This window comes from Galeopterus variegatus, unplaced genomic scaffold, assembly GCF_000696425.1.
Source record: "Galeopterus variegatus unplaced genomic scaffold, G_variegatus-3.0.2 Scaffold4415, whole genome shotgun sequence".
NCBI classification, from domain to species: Eukaryota; Metazoa; Chordata; class Mammalia; order Dermoptera; family Cynocephalidae; genus Galeopterus; species Galeopterus variegatus.
In genome coordinates this window covers 170,839-182,996 of record NW_007730526.1, presented here as the reverse complement: position 1 = coordinate 182,996, position 12,158 = coordinate 170,839, and positions in this window count along the sequence as shown.

The window sequence follows — 12,158 nt, the reverse complement described above, 5'->3', positions numbered from 1 at the left end:
AGTGAGATGCTCTGACTCACCTACCAAGGGCTCTGTAAAGGAGCTCTCCATGGGCCTGGAAGAAGGAAATAACTCTATTTGCCTATTCAGTGAGAACAGGAGACAACCAGGAACCAGCTCCACCCATGAGAAAGGAAGATATGTGTGTGTGTGCACGCATGCATGTGTCTGTGTGTGTGTGTGTGTGAGAGAGAGAGAGAGAGAGAGAGAGAGAAATGATTATGTATTTACTGCCAGGCATGACCCAGGAAACACGGAAAACATCAGTGTGGCCTTCCAGGTCAGAATGAACACACAGGTACCCAGCCCAGGATCTTTAGCACCTCATATTGGCTTCTCCGAAGGTCACACTCAATCAGCCCCTACCATTCTCTTAAACAGTCAGTTTAAATGACACAGGCACATTCACCTTCCAAGACAGGAATGTATTTAGTTCTTGGGGTCAAAGAACTAAAATATTTAAAAATATTTGAAAAATATTTGATCAATTCTATGTCAGCAAATCAGCATTGACAGATGTGATTGTTGTCATATTGTTGTCATATTTTTGCAGGGATGTTGGGAACATGAAAGAAGCTCCAAGGTGGAGAGAAGATGGTTTTAGACTTTGAAAATCCATTGAGATCAGAGAGCCAAGGAGAAAGACCTTTGGCTTTACAGGTGAACATCTGGACTAGTAGTGGACCATCCAAGTCAAGTCTAAGAAAGGTGTCACATGGAGTAGGATAACAGGTGACGTTCATTCATTTATCCATCTAATCCCCCTGCACTCTACTCTCTGAAGCTATAACAGTGAACAAGACACAGGTCCAAACTTCAAGGAGCTTGCATTCCACTGGGAGAGAAAGACAAAAAGCAAATACATATTATGGAGACACAGGTGACGTTCATTCATTTATCCATCTAATCCCCCTGCACTCTACTCTCTGAAGCTATAAAAGTGAACAAGACACAGGTCCAAACTTCAAGGAGCTTGCATTCCACTGGGAGAGAAAGACAAAAAGCAAATACATATTATGGAGATTGGCAATGAGAAGTGCTATGAAAATAAACTAAAGGAAATAAATAGAGAATACTGGAGTGCTATTTTAGATGTGTTGATCAAGGAAGAGCAGAGACAAGAAGGAAATAAGGGAGCAGCTCTGTGTTCACCTGGGGAAAAGCATTTAAGACAGTGGAACAAAAATGACAAAGTCCTTGAGATGGGAGCATGCTAGGAAAAGTCAAAAACAGCAAGGAAGCCTATGTGGTTGGGGTGGAGTGAGATCTGGGAAAGCTCCCAGGGGCATCCCTCTCCAGCTGGCCAGGTATGGTCCCTATAGACGGGTACTCCAGACCCTCACCACCATCCTATGTATCAGACCCAAGGAAGCTGCTTTCTCCTACCACCACCTCCAGCCCAAGAGGGAATGAGTCATTGAAAACTTTGCCTTGTTGACTAGCAGTATAGGATATTGATTAAGAATTCAGGCTTTGAAGTTGACACTCCAGGTAAAAGTCCCAGCTCTGTCACCTTCCTGCTGGGTGCCCTTGGACAAGTTGCGTGCCTTATATGTAAGCCCAGTGGTGTGCTGCTAAACCAGGTCTCCTTTGGGGGTGGGGGAATGGAAAAGAGCCCTGATTTGTCAATTTGCTAATTTCTGCCGTGTAAATACTCCCCCTATAGCCGATTTCAGCTAGCAACATGATATCACTGAACAAGGAGCTGGGAAGAGATGTACACAACAGCCCTTCAAGAGCCAGCACCAGCCAGCCTCAGCACACTGTTGCCTCTGTTTCTTCATCTGTAAAAAGGGTTTCACTTCATATAGTACTTGGTGAGAATTAGATGAGGTCTCTGTAAAAAGCACTTAGCACAGTGCAGGGCATATGGTTAACATTTCATATATGAGAGCTGCAAGTCTTAGGAAGGATGTTGAATTCCATTCTGGCACTTGTACATAGAATTGAATTCTCAAAGGAGAGAAGGCACAGGGTGAAGGGGAGGCCTGGGGTCCTTTCTGACTCTGTCTCTGCCTCCTTCTGTGATTTTGGGCAAGTTGTTTTTCCTCTCTAGGTTTCCGTTACTCTATCTGAAGTGACGGGATAGAACTATTTATAAATTCCTTTCCAGATTGAACGTTCTACAACTTCTCACTTTGGATTCTGTTCTGGAAGCAGCATCAACAGAGTAGTGGGTGGGGTACCAAGGCAGCATGAGCGTGGGATGGAGTTAGCTAGATCTCGCCAATATTAAAAGCTACCTGGACAGAGGTAGTGAATGTGTACAGAGTCTGGAACAGCAAGTCTGAGTGAGTCTTTGCTGGCAAAGGCCAAAGAATTGTTTGAAATGTCAAGGGAGGTGAAAAAAAAATCACCTTTAAAAAATGAGACATATGGCAGTGGTGAGAGAAAAAGAAGATTTGCATAAGTGAGAGGGTTCAGGATTGATACGTTTTCAGCAAATATTTTTATTTTAGAAAGGAAGGCTACTTCTGCCAAACAGTGCATGTGAAGAGAGAAAACTCAGAAAGGAGCTGTGGATAAAACTTTGGGCGAGATGAGCACACGAGAAGCAAACAGAGAAAAATGAAGGTGAGAATGATCAAGGTTCTCTCAGACAATCCTACCATGACATGGGCAAGGAAGAAAGAGAAAGAGGTTCTCTGCAGAAGTCAAATCATGCCAAACTTCACAGAACTGAAAACTGAATTTGCAAAGCTGAATTCTTTGTGCCTCCCATGTCCTCATTAGAATCCCTTTGAAGTACATCAGACTATAATTTTCAAGAGTCAAGAACAAAGCCTCATCTAGCTTCTGGCTCATCTGGCCCCTCAGTGGGAACAAAGTATCTGACACGGCTCCCTCAAAGCCACAGACATGAGGCAGGCCTCCCCGCAGATGACAAACAACACTGAAAGATTTTGTAGACTTTGCACTTTTATTCATGAAAGTCTCTGGACTGGCCTGAATTTCTTCTCTGGGGGACAAATGAATATCAAGTCTGAATGCTGTGATCCCCAAAATTGCTTCTCCTAGCTATTATGGTTTAAGACTCAATTTTCCTCACAAATGAGTCATTTTTTCAAGCAGCCTGAGAATTCACAGCTCTTCTAAGTCATGACAAGTAGGTAACTTAACCAAATTTCCATCTCGGTAATCCCTGTTCTAACATTTTTGGGTCAGATATTGTTCCCATAAGGAGCTTAATTCAGATGCCTTGACATCCGGGGAAATGAAAGGGGAAGTTAAAGAACATATTTCTTTCTGACTTGAGCTAAACTCTGACAGGTGAGCTTAATTACTGGCTGCCTCCTGCTCCAATCATCCAGCTTATGATGGAAAGAATAAAGTCATAATACAAAATAATGCCATTCTAGTTAAACTGGGAACTAAGCTATAGCAGCCAGTAACTGGAGTGGTGATCTAGAGACTTACAGAGGGGAGGACAAACCTGGTGTGGGGATGCCCTCGCCTACTTCTCACACCTTGGTTTCATCATCTGGCACAGTGAGTTCCAGTCTGAAGAGGTCAGGAACTATAAAAGCCACACTGTCTATATAGAATTATCAACAATAGCCTCTAAGCTTATTAAGAAATAAACTAAGAAATAAATCAATCACTGTCAAATGCTCAGTGTGATGCTGCTTCTAAAAATGAGTCCATCTGAAATTCTAAGAGCATCCTGCAGCGACTGCTTAAATAGTCTGTTAGTAAAACTTCGGAGAGTACAAGAAGACCTCTGAATGGCCCAGAAACGACACTGAGAGTTAGAAGCTCCGGGTTTCCACCCTGGCTTTTGCCAGTTATCGGCCTTGTGGCTTGGTCAATGGCTCCCCGTCTCTGCCTGTCAATATTCTTGATCACGTTCACTCATGTCTGTGTCTTTCAGCTTCCTGGTCTGCCTTGAAAGCCCAGCTGAGAGATGCTCTCTCCTCCCCACCTGCTTCTCCTCAGTCTGCACCTCCTGATGTAGTGGTGCTAGGCCCCTCCAGGGAGTATTAATGCTACCATTCACTGAGTGCTTCCCACAAACCCCTCACCAAGCATTTTACCCACATCGTTACATCTAGTACTCACAACAATGCCCATTCATTCAACAGATATTTACTCAGCACTTCCTCTGTGCCAGGCACCATGCCAGATGCCAGGGATAAGGTGGAGAGCAAGATGAGCCCATCCCTTGTTCCTTGGGAGCTCGTGGTGTAAGTGTTATACCCAATGCATAGTTGAAGAAACAGATAAAAAAAAAAAAAAGGCTAAATAGTGGGAATAGAAGAGGGAGGATTCAAACCCAGACTAGGTTGTGACACTCCCAGCTATCTGGGCACATTTCTTCTTCCCTCTTCCAGAATCCTGCAAGGTGGGGCCCGGGTCTCTTGTGCCTTAACATCACAGATACTCAATAAATAAGTATGGCTTAACTGAACTCTACAACACTTGGTTACCCAATCCATAACATGCGGATAAACAAGTCTGCCTCACTGTCTCCAGGGGCTGATGTGAGGATTCCAGGGCACATGCGGACATCTGTAAGGGCCTCTGAACAAGCTGGGGGAACCGAATGTGACTTGGAGGCAATTTGCTCTGAAGGAAACCCAATCTCCCTGGCTCTGCCACTCTACTGGTCAGCACTGCCCACAGCCTCAGAGCTGCCTTGCCTCACATCAAAGCCTTCTCCACAATGCCTGGGGACGGTCTCATTACATGCCCAGTGTATCCCACAACTGCCACGCTCAATTGCCCATGTGCTCAGATTTCCTGGGCTGCGGACCATCCCCACCTCCCAGTTAGCAGAGCCCCAGGGGCAGTGGGTAGGAGGCCTGGCAGCCCCGCCAAGTCTTCCAGGCCCTTCCAGGTGTCCATCTGGGCAGGGAGCACTCAGTTTTCAGAAAGGATCACCGTCAGGAGGGAAATGACACTGGCTTTTTCCTGAAAGGGAAATAACTGCCAAGGGAAAGCATTCAGTGACCAGCCTAGCCCAACTTGGCTTGAATTTTAGTTTTAAAAAAACCAAAATAACTTGAAAGCAGATCAATACCACTGCCTGGAGACAGTCAGGGAGGAGCAGAGGAGGCCAGAAATGGGACAAAAGCCGATTTGCCTCTCCTGGAAGGCAGCTTGGACACTGGATGGTGTGAGCATCAAGGCTCAGCTCCTGTTCCAGGTCCCATCCACTCCCGGCTGCCTGCTGAGTGTGCCTTTTCCAGCCCTTTCTGACTGTCACCCTATGTGAGAATGGCACAGTCAGTGGTCATAGAAGATGATGAATTTGAGTCCTATATCTGCTGTGTAACCTCAAACTACTCCCTCAACCACTCTGAGCCTCAGGTTTCACATCTGTAAACTGGATATAATTATTCCTACCCCAAAATATTATTGGGATGTAAAATAATATGAGTGGTAAAAAAAAAAAAAAGTACCTGGGGCATAGTAAGTGTTCAATAAAAGGCAGAAAATGATAATTATCTTGATGGTTTTTTTAAGAAGGGAGGGATGTGATGAGAGCTTAGCTTTATCTTGTGGCCCCTCACAATGAGGAGTACAGAATTTGGAGGGCATCCTAGAAGGTGGATATGACTGTTGACACTGTGGAGAGGGCTACAGGAGGTGACTGGGAGCAGAATTCCTAAAAGAGAAACCAAGGGGGCATGGGGCAATGGGCTTAGACCAGAACATAGAAATCATATAAAATTTATATTTAAAAAATCCATTTCTAATTTTGTTTCCCACAACTACTTATTAAATCTACCTTCTTTTTTTTTTTTTTTCCTTTTTGTCTTTTTTTCGTGTCTGGCAATGGATCGCAACCCTCAGTGTCGTGCCCGTACCGGACTGGGACTGGCAACGGGATCACAACCCTCAGTGCCGTGCCCGCACCTCGCTCAGCCAGTGAGTGGGAACCGGTCTGTATGTTGGATCCGAACCCTCGGCGGGAGCGCCGCCACGCTCCCAAGCAGCGCACTGTAGCAGTGTGCCACTGGGCCGGCCCTAAATCTACCTTCTTTTGATTAATCTTCCTTTCATGCTCTTCCAGCATTCTCCTATTTAATGACAGTAAACACACTCCATAAATAAAAAGTGTAGTAGAGGTAATTAATGCTGAGCCATCTAATTCTGAATTTCTAATCATGCTCTACTTATATTAAAATAAGATTCCAGGCATGTGTGACAACCAAGCTCACTTTAGTTTAAAGACACACACACAAGCTGAAGTCCATTACTTGGGGAGAGATTCGCGAACCATGGCTGTGATTGGCTTCCATATGTCATCCAAATATGTTGAGCTCTTCTGTGAGCCTGTCAGGATGTGGCACTGTCAGTACATTTTCTCTAGTAAAGTCACACATATGAGGATGTTCAGAGAACAAAGATGTATCATAAGATCGAGTTGAACCTGGTTGGCAGCGCTGGCCCTACCAGAGGCTGTGAGGGGGTGGCACCTGACTCTATAGTTCTCTTTCTTACTAGCTGTATGTCTTAGACAAGTCATTTCTCATTTCCCTATCTTAGCGTCTCCATTTCTTAGTCTGTAAAAGGGGTATAATATTTTAAAATAATCATGTTGGTGAAAACACTTCAGGAACTAGAGTATTCTGCAGCTATTAGGGATTATTGTCTGCCCTGACCCTGTTCAAATGCTGCCCAGTGCTTTGTGTGATGGCCAGTGATTCCCCATCTGGCTTGAATTTCATACCTTTCCAGTGTCAAAAGCCAGGGTGAGGGGAGGTGACAACAGGTAGGGAAGCAGATGTGTGGAGGGCTACCATGGGTTTAAGTTTGGGGCCACCTTACCCATCAGTCATAGTAGGTACAACGCTTAGGACTCATGATACTTTTAGGGGCCCATGAAAGTGTTTTTACTTTTTTTGTGAAATGAGAGGATGATGGAGTTTGGATGTGTTGTCCCCTCCAAAACTCATGTGGAAATTTGATCTCCAACGTGGCAGCANAATGAGAGGATGATGGAGTTTGGATGTGTTGTCCCCTCCAAAACTCATGTGGAAATTTGATTTCCAACGTGGCAGCGTTGGAAACTGAGTCATGAGGTGAATCCCTCATGAATGGATTAATGCTCTCCCTGGGGGAGGAGGGGTAGTGAGCGAGTTCTCGCTCTATTAGTTCCCGTGAGAGCTGATTGTTTAAAGGACCCTGGCACCTCCTCTCTGTCTCTCTCTTGCTTCCTCTCTTGCCATGTGATCTGCTTATACCCGCCAGCTACCTGCCGCTTTTCCGCCATGAGTAGAAGTGCCATAAGTAGAAGCACCCTGAGGCCCGTGCCAGATGCAGCTGTCCCAGAATCATAAGCCAAATAAACCTCTTTCCTTTATAAATTACCCAGTCTCAGGTATTTCTGTTATAGCAACACAAAACGGACTAAAACAGAGGAATAGAATAAACACAGTCCAGCATGGATTCTTGCATGCCACACAGTCATAAATATATACTTTTTAAACATACTATCTTTTCTTAAATAAAAGAAGGGATCCAAAAAGGAACAAGTACTGAGGGCCTGTATAAGTTATGATGTAGCCCTGACCAAGTCCATACTCCACTGCTAATGAATGCAAATTGGCTTCCCTTGTTACCCTTCTAGAACCCAGATTTATTTTTCTGGGACTGATGACTGTCCCTCCTAGACATCCGAGCCTTCTGCAGACAATGCCCCAGGTCAAGGAATGAATGAGAATTCCAGACACCATGGCAGGCTGGGAGGGGAGATTCCTGAGGATGTGGGGTCATGAGCAACTCCTGGGTGCTTCTGGAAACCATGCCTTCTAAACAGCCCCACCTGACTACTAGACTCATCTTTCAGGTGAATGGTCATTTCTACTCCCATTGTTGGTGGGAGTATAACCTGGTACAAACCTTTCAGAGAGCCATTTGGCAGTACTTAGCCAAATTTTAAAAGCACGTACTCTGACCCAACAATTCTGCTTTCAGGAGTCCATCCATCTTATAGTCCTTCCTGTGCAACTATGCAAAGATACAGATGTAATGAGCACATTGTTCATGATGGCAAGTAACCAAAACAACCAAAATGTCCACCAGGAGGGTAATAGCCAATAAACTGTGTACAGCCAACAGCTGTGCAATAGGCTGCACTGCAGCAGTCAAAGAGGGGCATTGGATCTCTTTGTCAAAAGAGGCCTAAGACAAGGTGACATGAAAGAAGGCCTCCGTAGGATGGGAGGATGGAGAGATTCCAGCTGAGGGAGGAGAGGATAGGTGTATTTGAATATGTTTATTTTTGTACAAAAGTTTCTAGAATGATGCACAAGAAACTGTTCATAGAGGTGATTGCTGACAGTGGGAATGAGGCGGGTTGGAGGAAAAATGGGTATTTTCTCCTTTTTTTATACCCATGCTGTAAATCTTTTCTTAGGGCTGCTGGTTGGCTCACTTGGGAGAGCATGGTGCTGGTAACACCAAGGTCAAGGGTTGGGATGCCTTAGGGCCAGCCACCAAAGAAAGAAAAACCCCAACTATCTGCATATATTACCTCTTAAATTGAAAGTACTAATTGAAACTGTAAGCAAAAGAACCAAGTGTGGTTTCAGAAGGCCTGTACTCCCCTCAGCTCTGTGCTCTAACCCACCATCTGCAAATGGGCACCAACAGGAGTAGTGTCTGAATTAAACACTCTGGAAGCATTTGGTACAGAAGTGAGAGCCAACAGCTGGCACTGGGGAGCATCTCACTGGGTCTCTGGCAAACTGTCACTGCATCCTCTCCTCTCTGTTCAGTGAAGGCCTGGGACTCACCCCTAACAGGGTCCTTCATTCTGGGTCTCTTTCTGGTAAGTCTTTCACTCTTAGACTGCACAAAGACCAGCCCTGGAGGCAGAAGTTTGGATTTGAAACCAAGCTCCCACTTCACTGAGTGACTGAACCTCTGTAAGCCTGTTTCTTCATTTATGATATGGAAACCATCACACCACACTTCTAGGGCTGCTTTGAGGAAGAAATGAGATAATCTCTGTGAAAACATCCAGCCCCTTATCTAGCACATAGTAGGTGCTCAATAAAACCAGCTGCATCTGAAGCCAGTGGGGGGGAGGGGATATTATGGGTAGGGGTGGCCATCACAACCCAAAGAGGACCTTTCCTCCCAGTACCTGTGAGATGGGTTTGGCAGTAGGGCCTAAGGATGGGGGTGACCCCAGCCTGACCCAAACCTTCCACTGCTAGTGGGACAAGCAGACTCTCCAGGCTTCTTTGGCTGGACCAGTCCAGACAGCTGCCCAAGCAGGATGGCAAGAAACCTCTGGGATGACTGCCCAACACTGCACACTGGGCCCTTTGTCCACCAGCGGAAGGGATGAGCTAATGCTTTGTGTCCAGGTGCAGATACCATCACATCCCCAGGGCTGGTGAGGCAGCTCTGAGCTGAGGCTAGCCCTTCTGTGTGGCCTCACCTTGGAGCACTGCGACTTGTCCTTTATTCAGATGCAGAATTTTGTCCTCTAGGGAAGCCCAGACATAAGCTTCCCATTCCTAGAAGTGAGAATTGCAGGCACTCACCTGAATTGCAGGCACTCACCTGAAGCTGCCCTTGGGTGAGGGGGCTGCAGGCAAGACCCAGGAGGTAGACAGCACCAGGGACCCATAGCAGGGCTTGAAGGCCCCCATGCTTCACCCACCCTGAGGATATCCTGGGCCAGCAAAGAGGGAGTAGTCCATGTGCATTCCTGCGCCTGTCTCCTGACTGGGCTGGGGTGGTGGGTGATTATACACCTGACTCACAAGTTCAGAAGCTCTGACTTCACTCCATGGCTGCAACCACTGTAACTCCCACCTCTCACACCTGTCGAATCCTTTGCAGTTTATAAAGCCCTTCACGGGAGCTTCATGCCTATGTAAGCAGATATGGAGGATGTTCATCACATTTCAGATAAGAAACAGGCTCATTCAAATTTGAATATAGGCCACTCCAGTCCTCTCACAGTGCTTTTTCTTAAACCTCCCTGTTTTCCCCTTTCTGATCTCAATTTTGTCGCTGTACTGTGAGCAGGTTGAATTGGGCCTTCAATTCCCAGGATGCTACAAGCTCTGTCACTTTTAAAAAGATACTACAGAACTGTCTGTGCATGTGTTGCCATGAAACACCACCAGATGGCAATAGCAGCCACAGCTTCCCAGGACAGCCAACACAGTGGACAGGAACGTGGGCCTGCCTGCCTGCCTACCAGTTTCAGGGCTTCAGAGCTGCTGCTTCTAATCCACTCATGGATTGGTCTGGACAAGGGCAGATTCTTGATTCCCTGCCCATCTGGGGCACCAGGACCTGCTGGTGCCTGCTCTCACTATCTAGAGACAGGCAAGGCCAATGCCAGGCCAGGCCCTGGTGAAGGGGAAGCAGCTCTGGTAACCTCCCTGGCACCAGGGCCCCCTCCACACAGGCACTGGGCAGAACAAGGAGGCATAACTTGCTAGCCACCAGGTCCTACCAGGAGCTACTCACCTGGTGGGTAGCAGGAAGTCCATGAGCCCTCCTTGCAAACCACACCCACACCCTTGCCAATCCCAGACGTGGGTGACAACCACATATGAAATTAATTCTGCGCACAAAGTGGATGTTTGCTGGGCACTGACTATGTGCCAGACCCTGTGTTAAGTGCCTTGCACTCACCTACTTTAATTCTCACAATATGCCTGTGAGGAGGGTCCTATTATCCCCCTGTTTTACAGATGAGGAAACTGAGGCTGAAAAAGGATAAGTAACTTGCCTAAAGTCACAACAGGTAGAAAGTGGTAATCCAGCATTTGACTCTAAGTCCATATGACTCCCAATGTTTTACAGATGAGGAAACTGAGGCTGAAAAAGGATAAGTAACTTGCCTAAAGTCACAACACGTAGAAAGTGGTAATCCAGCATTTGACTCTAAGTCCATATGACTCCCAGACTCACGCTCTTCTGAAAAAGTTTGGTTGGGCTAGACTCTACAGGGCTTGGGAGAGGTAAGTGGGAGAAGACAAAACTGCAAGGGAGGCTAAGGTCATCCAGAAAAGGGCCTTGATGCCAGGAAATTTTCATTCCAGTCTTTGAAAAAATGCCATTACAGCATCTAAACTGCTCTCTCTTGAACTCTTGCTACAATCTGACATCCCTCCTACCAAGAAGTCCCCCAGGCTGCTGGCTGCTGTTGGAAGCATCACTGAATAGAGGATTGGAGCATGGGCCCTGGGGCCAGACTGCCTGGGTTACTACCTAGGTGACCTTGAGCTCTTTGCCTCAGTTTCCTCAACTGTAAATGTGAATGATAACAATAATAATCATGTCTACCTTATAGGCTTTTTGTGAAGTCTGGAGGAGACAATCTATATAACAAGCTCATAACATGCCCTGGATATAGTAAGTGCTCAATAAATGCTTGCTACTGTTACTGACTGGGCTACCAAAGCAACTAGACTCCTGTCACACTCTTCCCTCTGTGACTTCCAAATTATCAGTAAATCTCCTTCCCTAAATGTGTCTCCTATGTTTCCCAACCTCCATGCTTTTGCACATGGGTACAGAACCTAATTTGCCAAGCTCCAAGGTGGATCTGGGCTCAACCACACAGCTCTGCAGTGCTGTGGGCAGCATGGGAGAGGCAGTCAAACCTCAGAGCAGCAGAAGCCTTACCTTTCATGTCTGCTACAGTTAGAACACATTCTAAGAACTGTCACAAAGCCCACGAGCTAAAACCTAGGTGGCTTGCTCTACAGGACAGAGACAGCTCTCCTCATGGTGGCAGGAACTGTCCTCCCTAGTCTCCCCTAACAAACAAGCTCCCTTTGCCAGCTTCACCTACCAAGCCTGCTATCAGGATACCAGGTTTAGGGGTCTGTGTTGGCTGTAAATGGGGCTTCCCCACTTGAAAACTCACCCAACAGAGTAGGGAGACAGAGTGAGGAAAAGGAGGAATTGGTAAAGGGACACAAAAATCAACTATATTGTATATTAATAAATTGAAATAATAATAAAAAATTTTCAGCACTATTATTTGCAAAAAAAAAAAAAAAAGAAAACTCACCCAACAAGTTCCCCATTAGGAAAAGGACTATCCACTTATGGTCTCCATATTGTCTCCGGAACCAAGCAGATGGAGTTATCTTTCATCTCCTGGATGTGCTTCTCCCACATCTGTCACCCACATTTAAGATCTACATCTATAAAACTGGAAATCCAGCCCA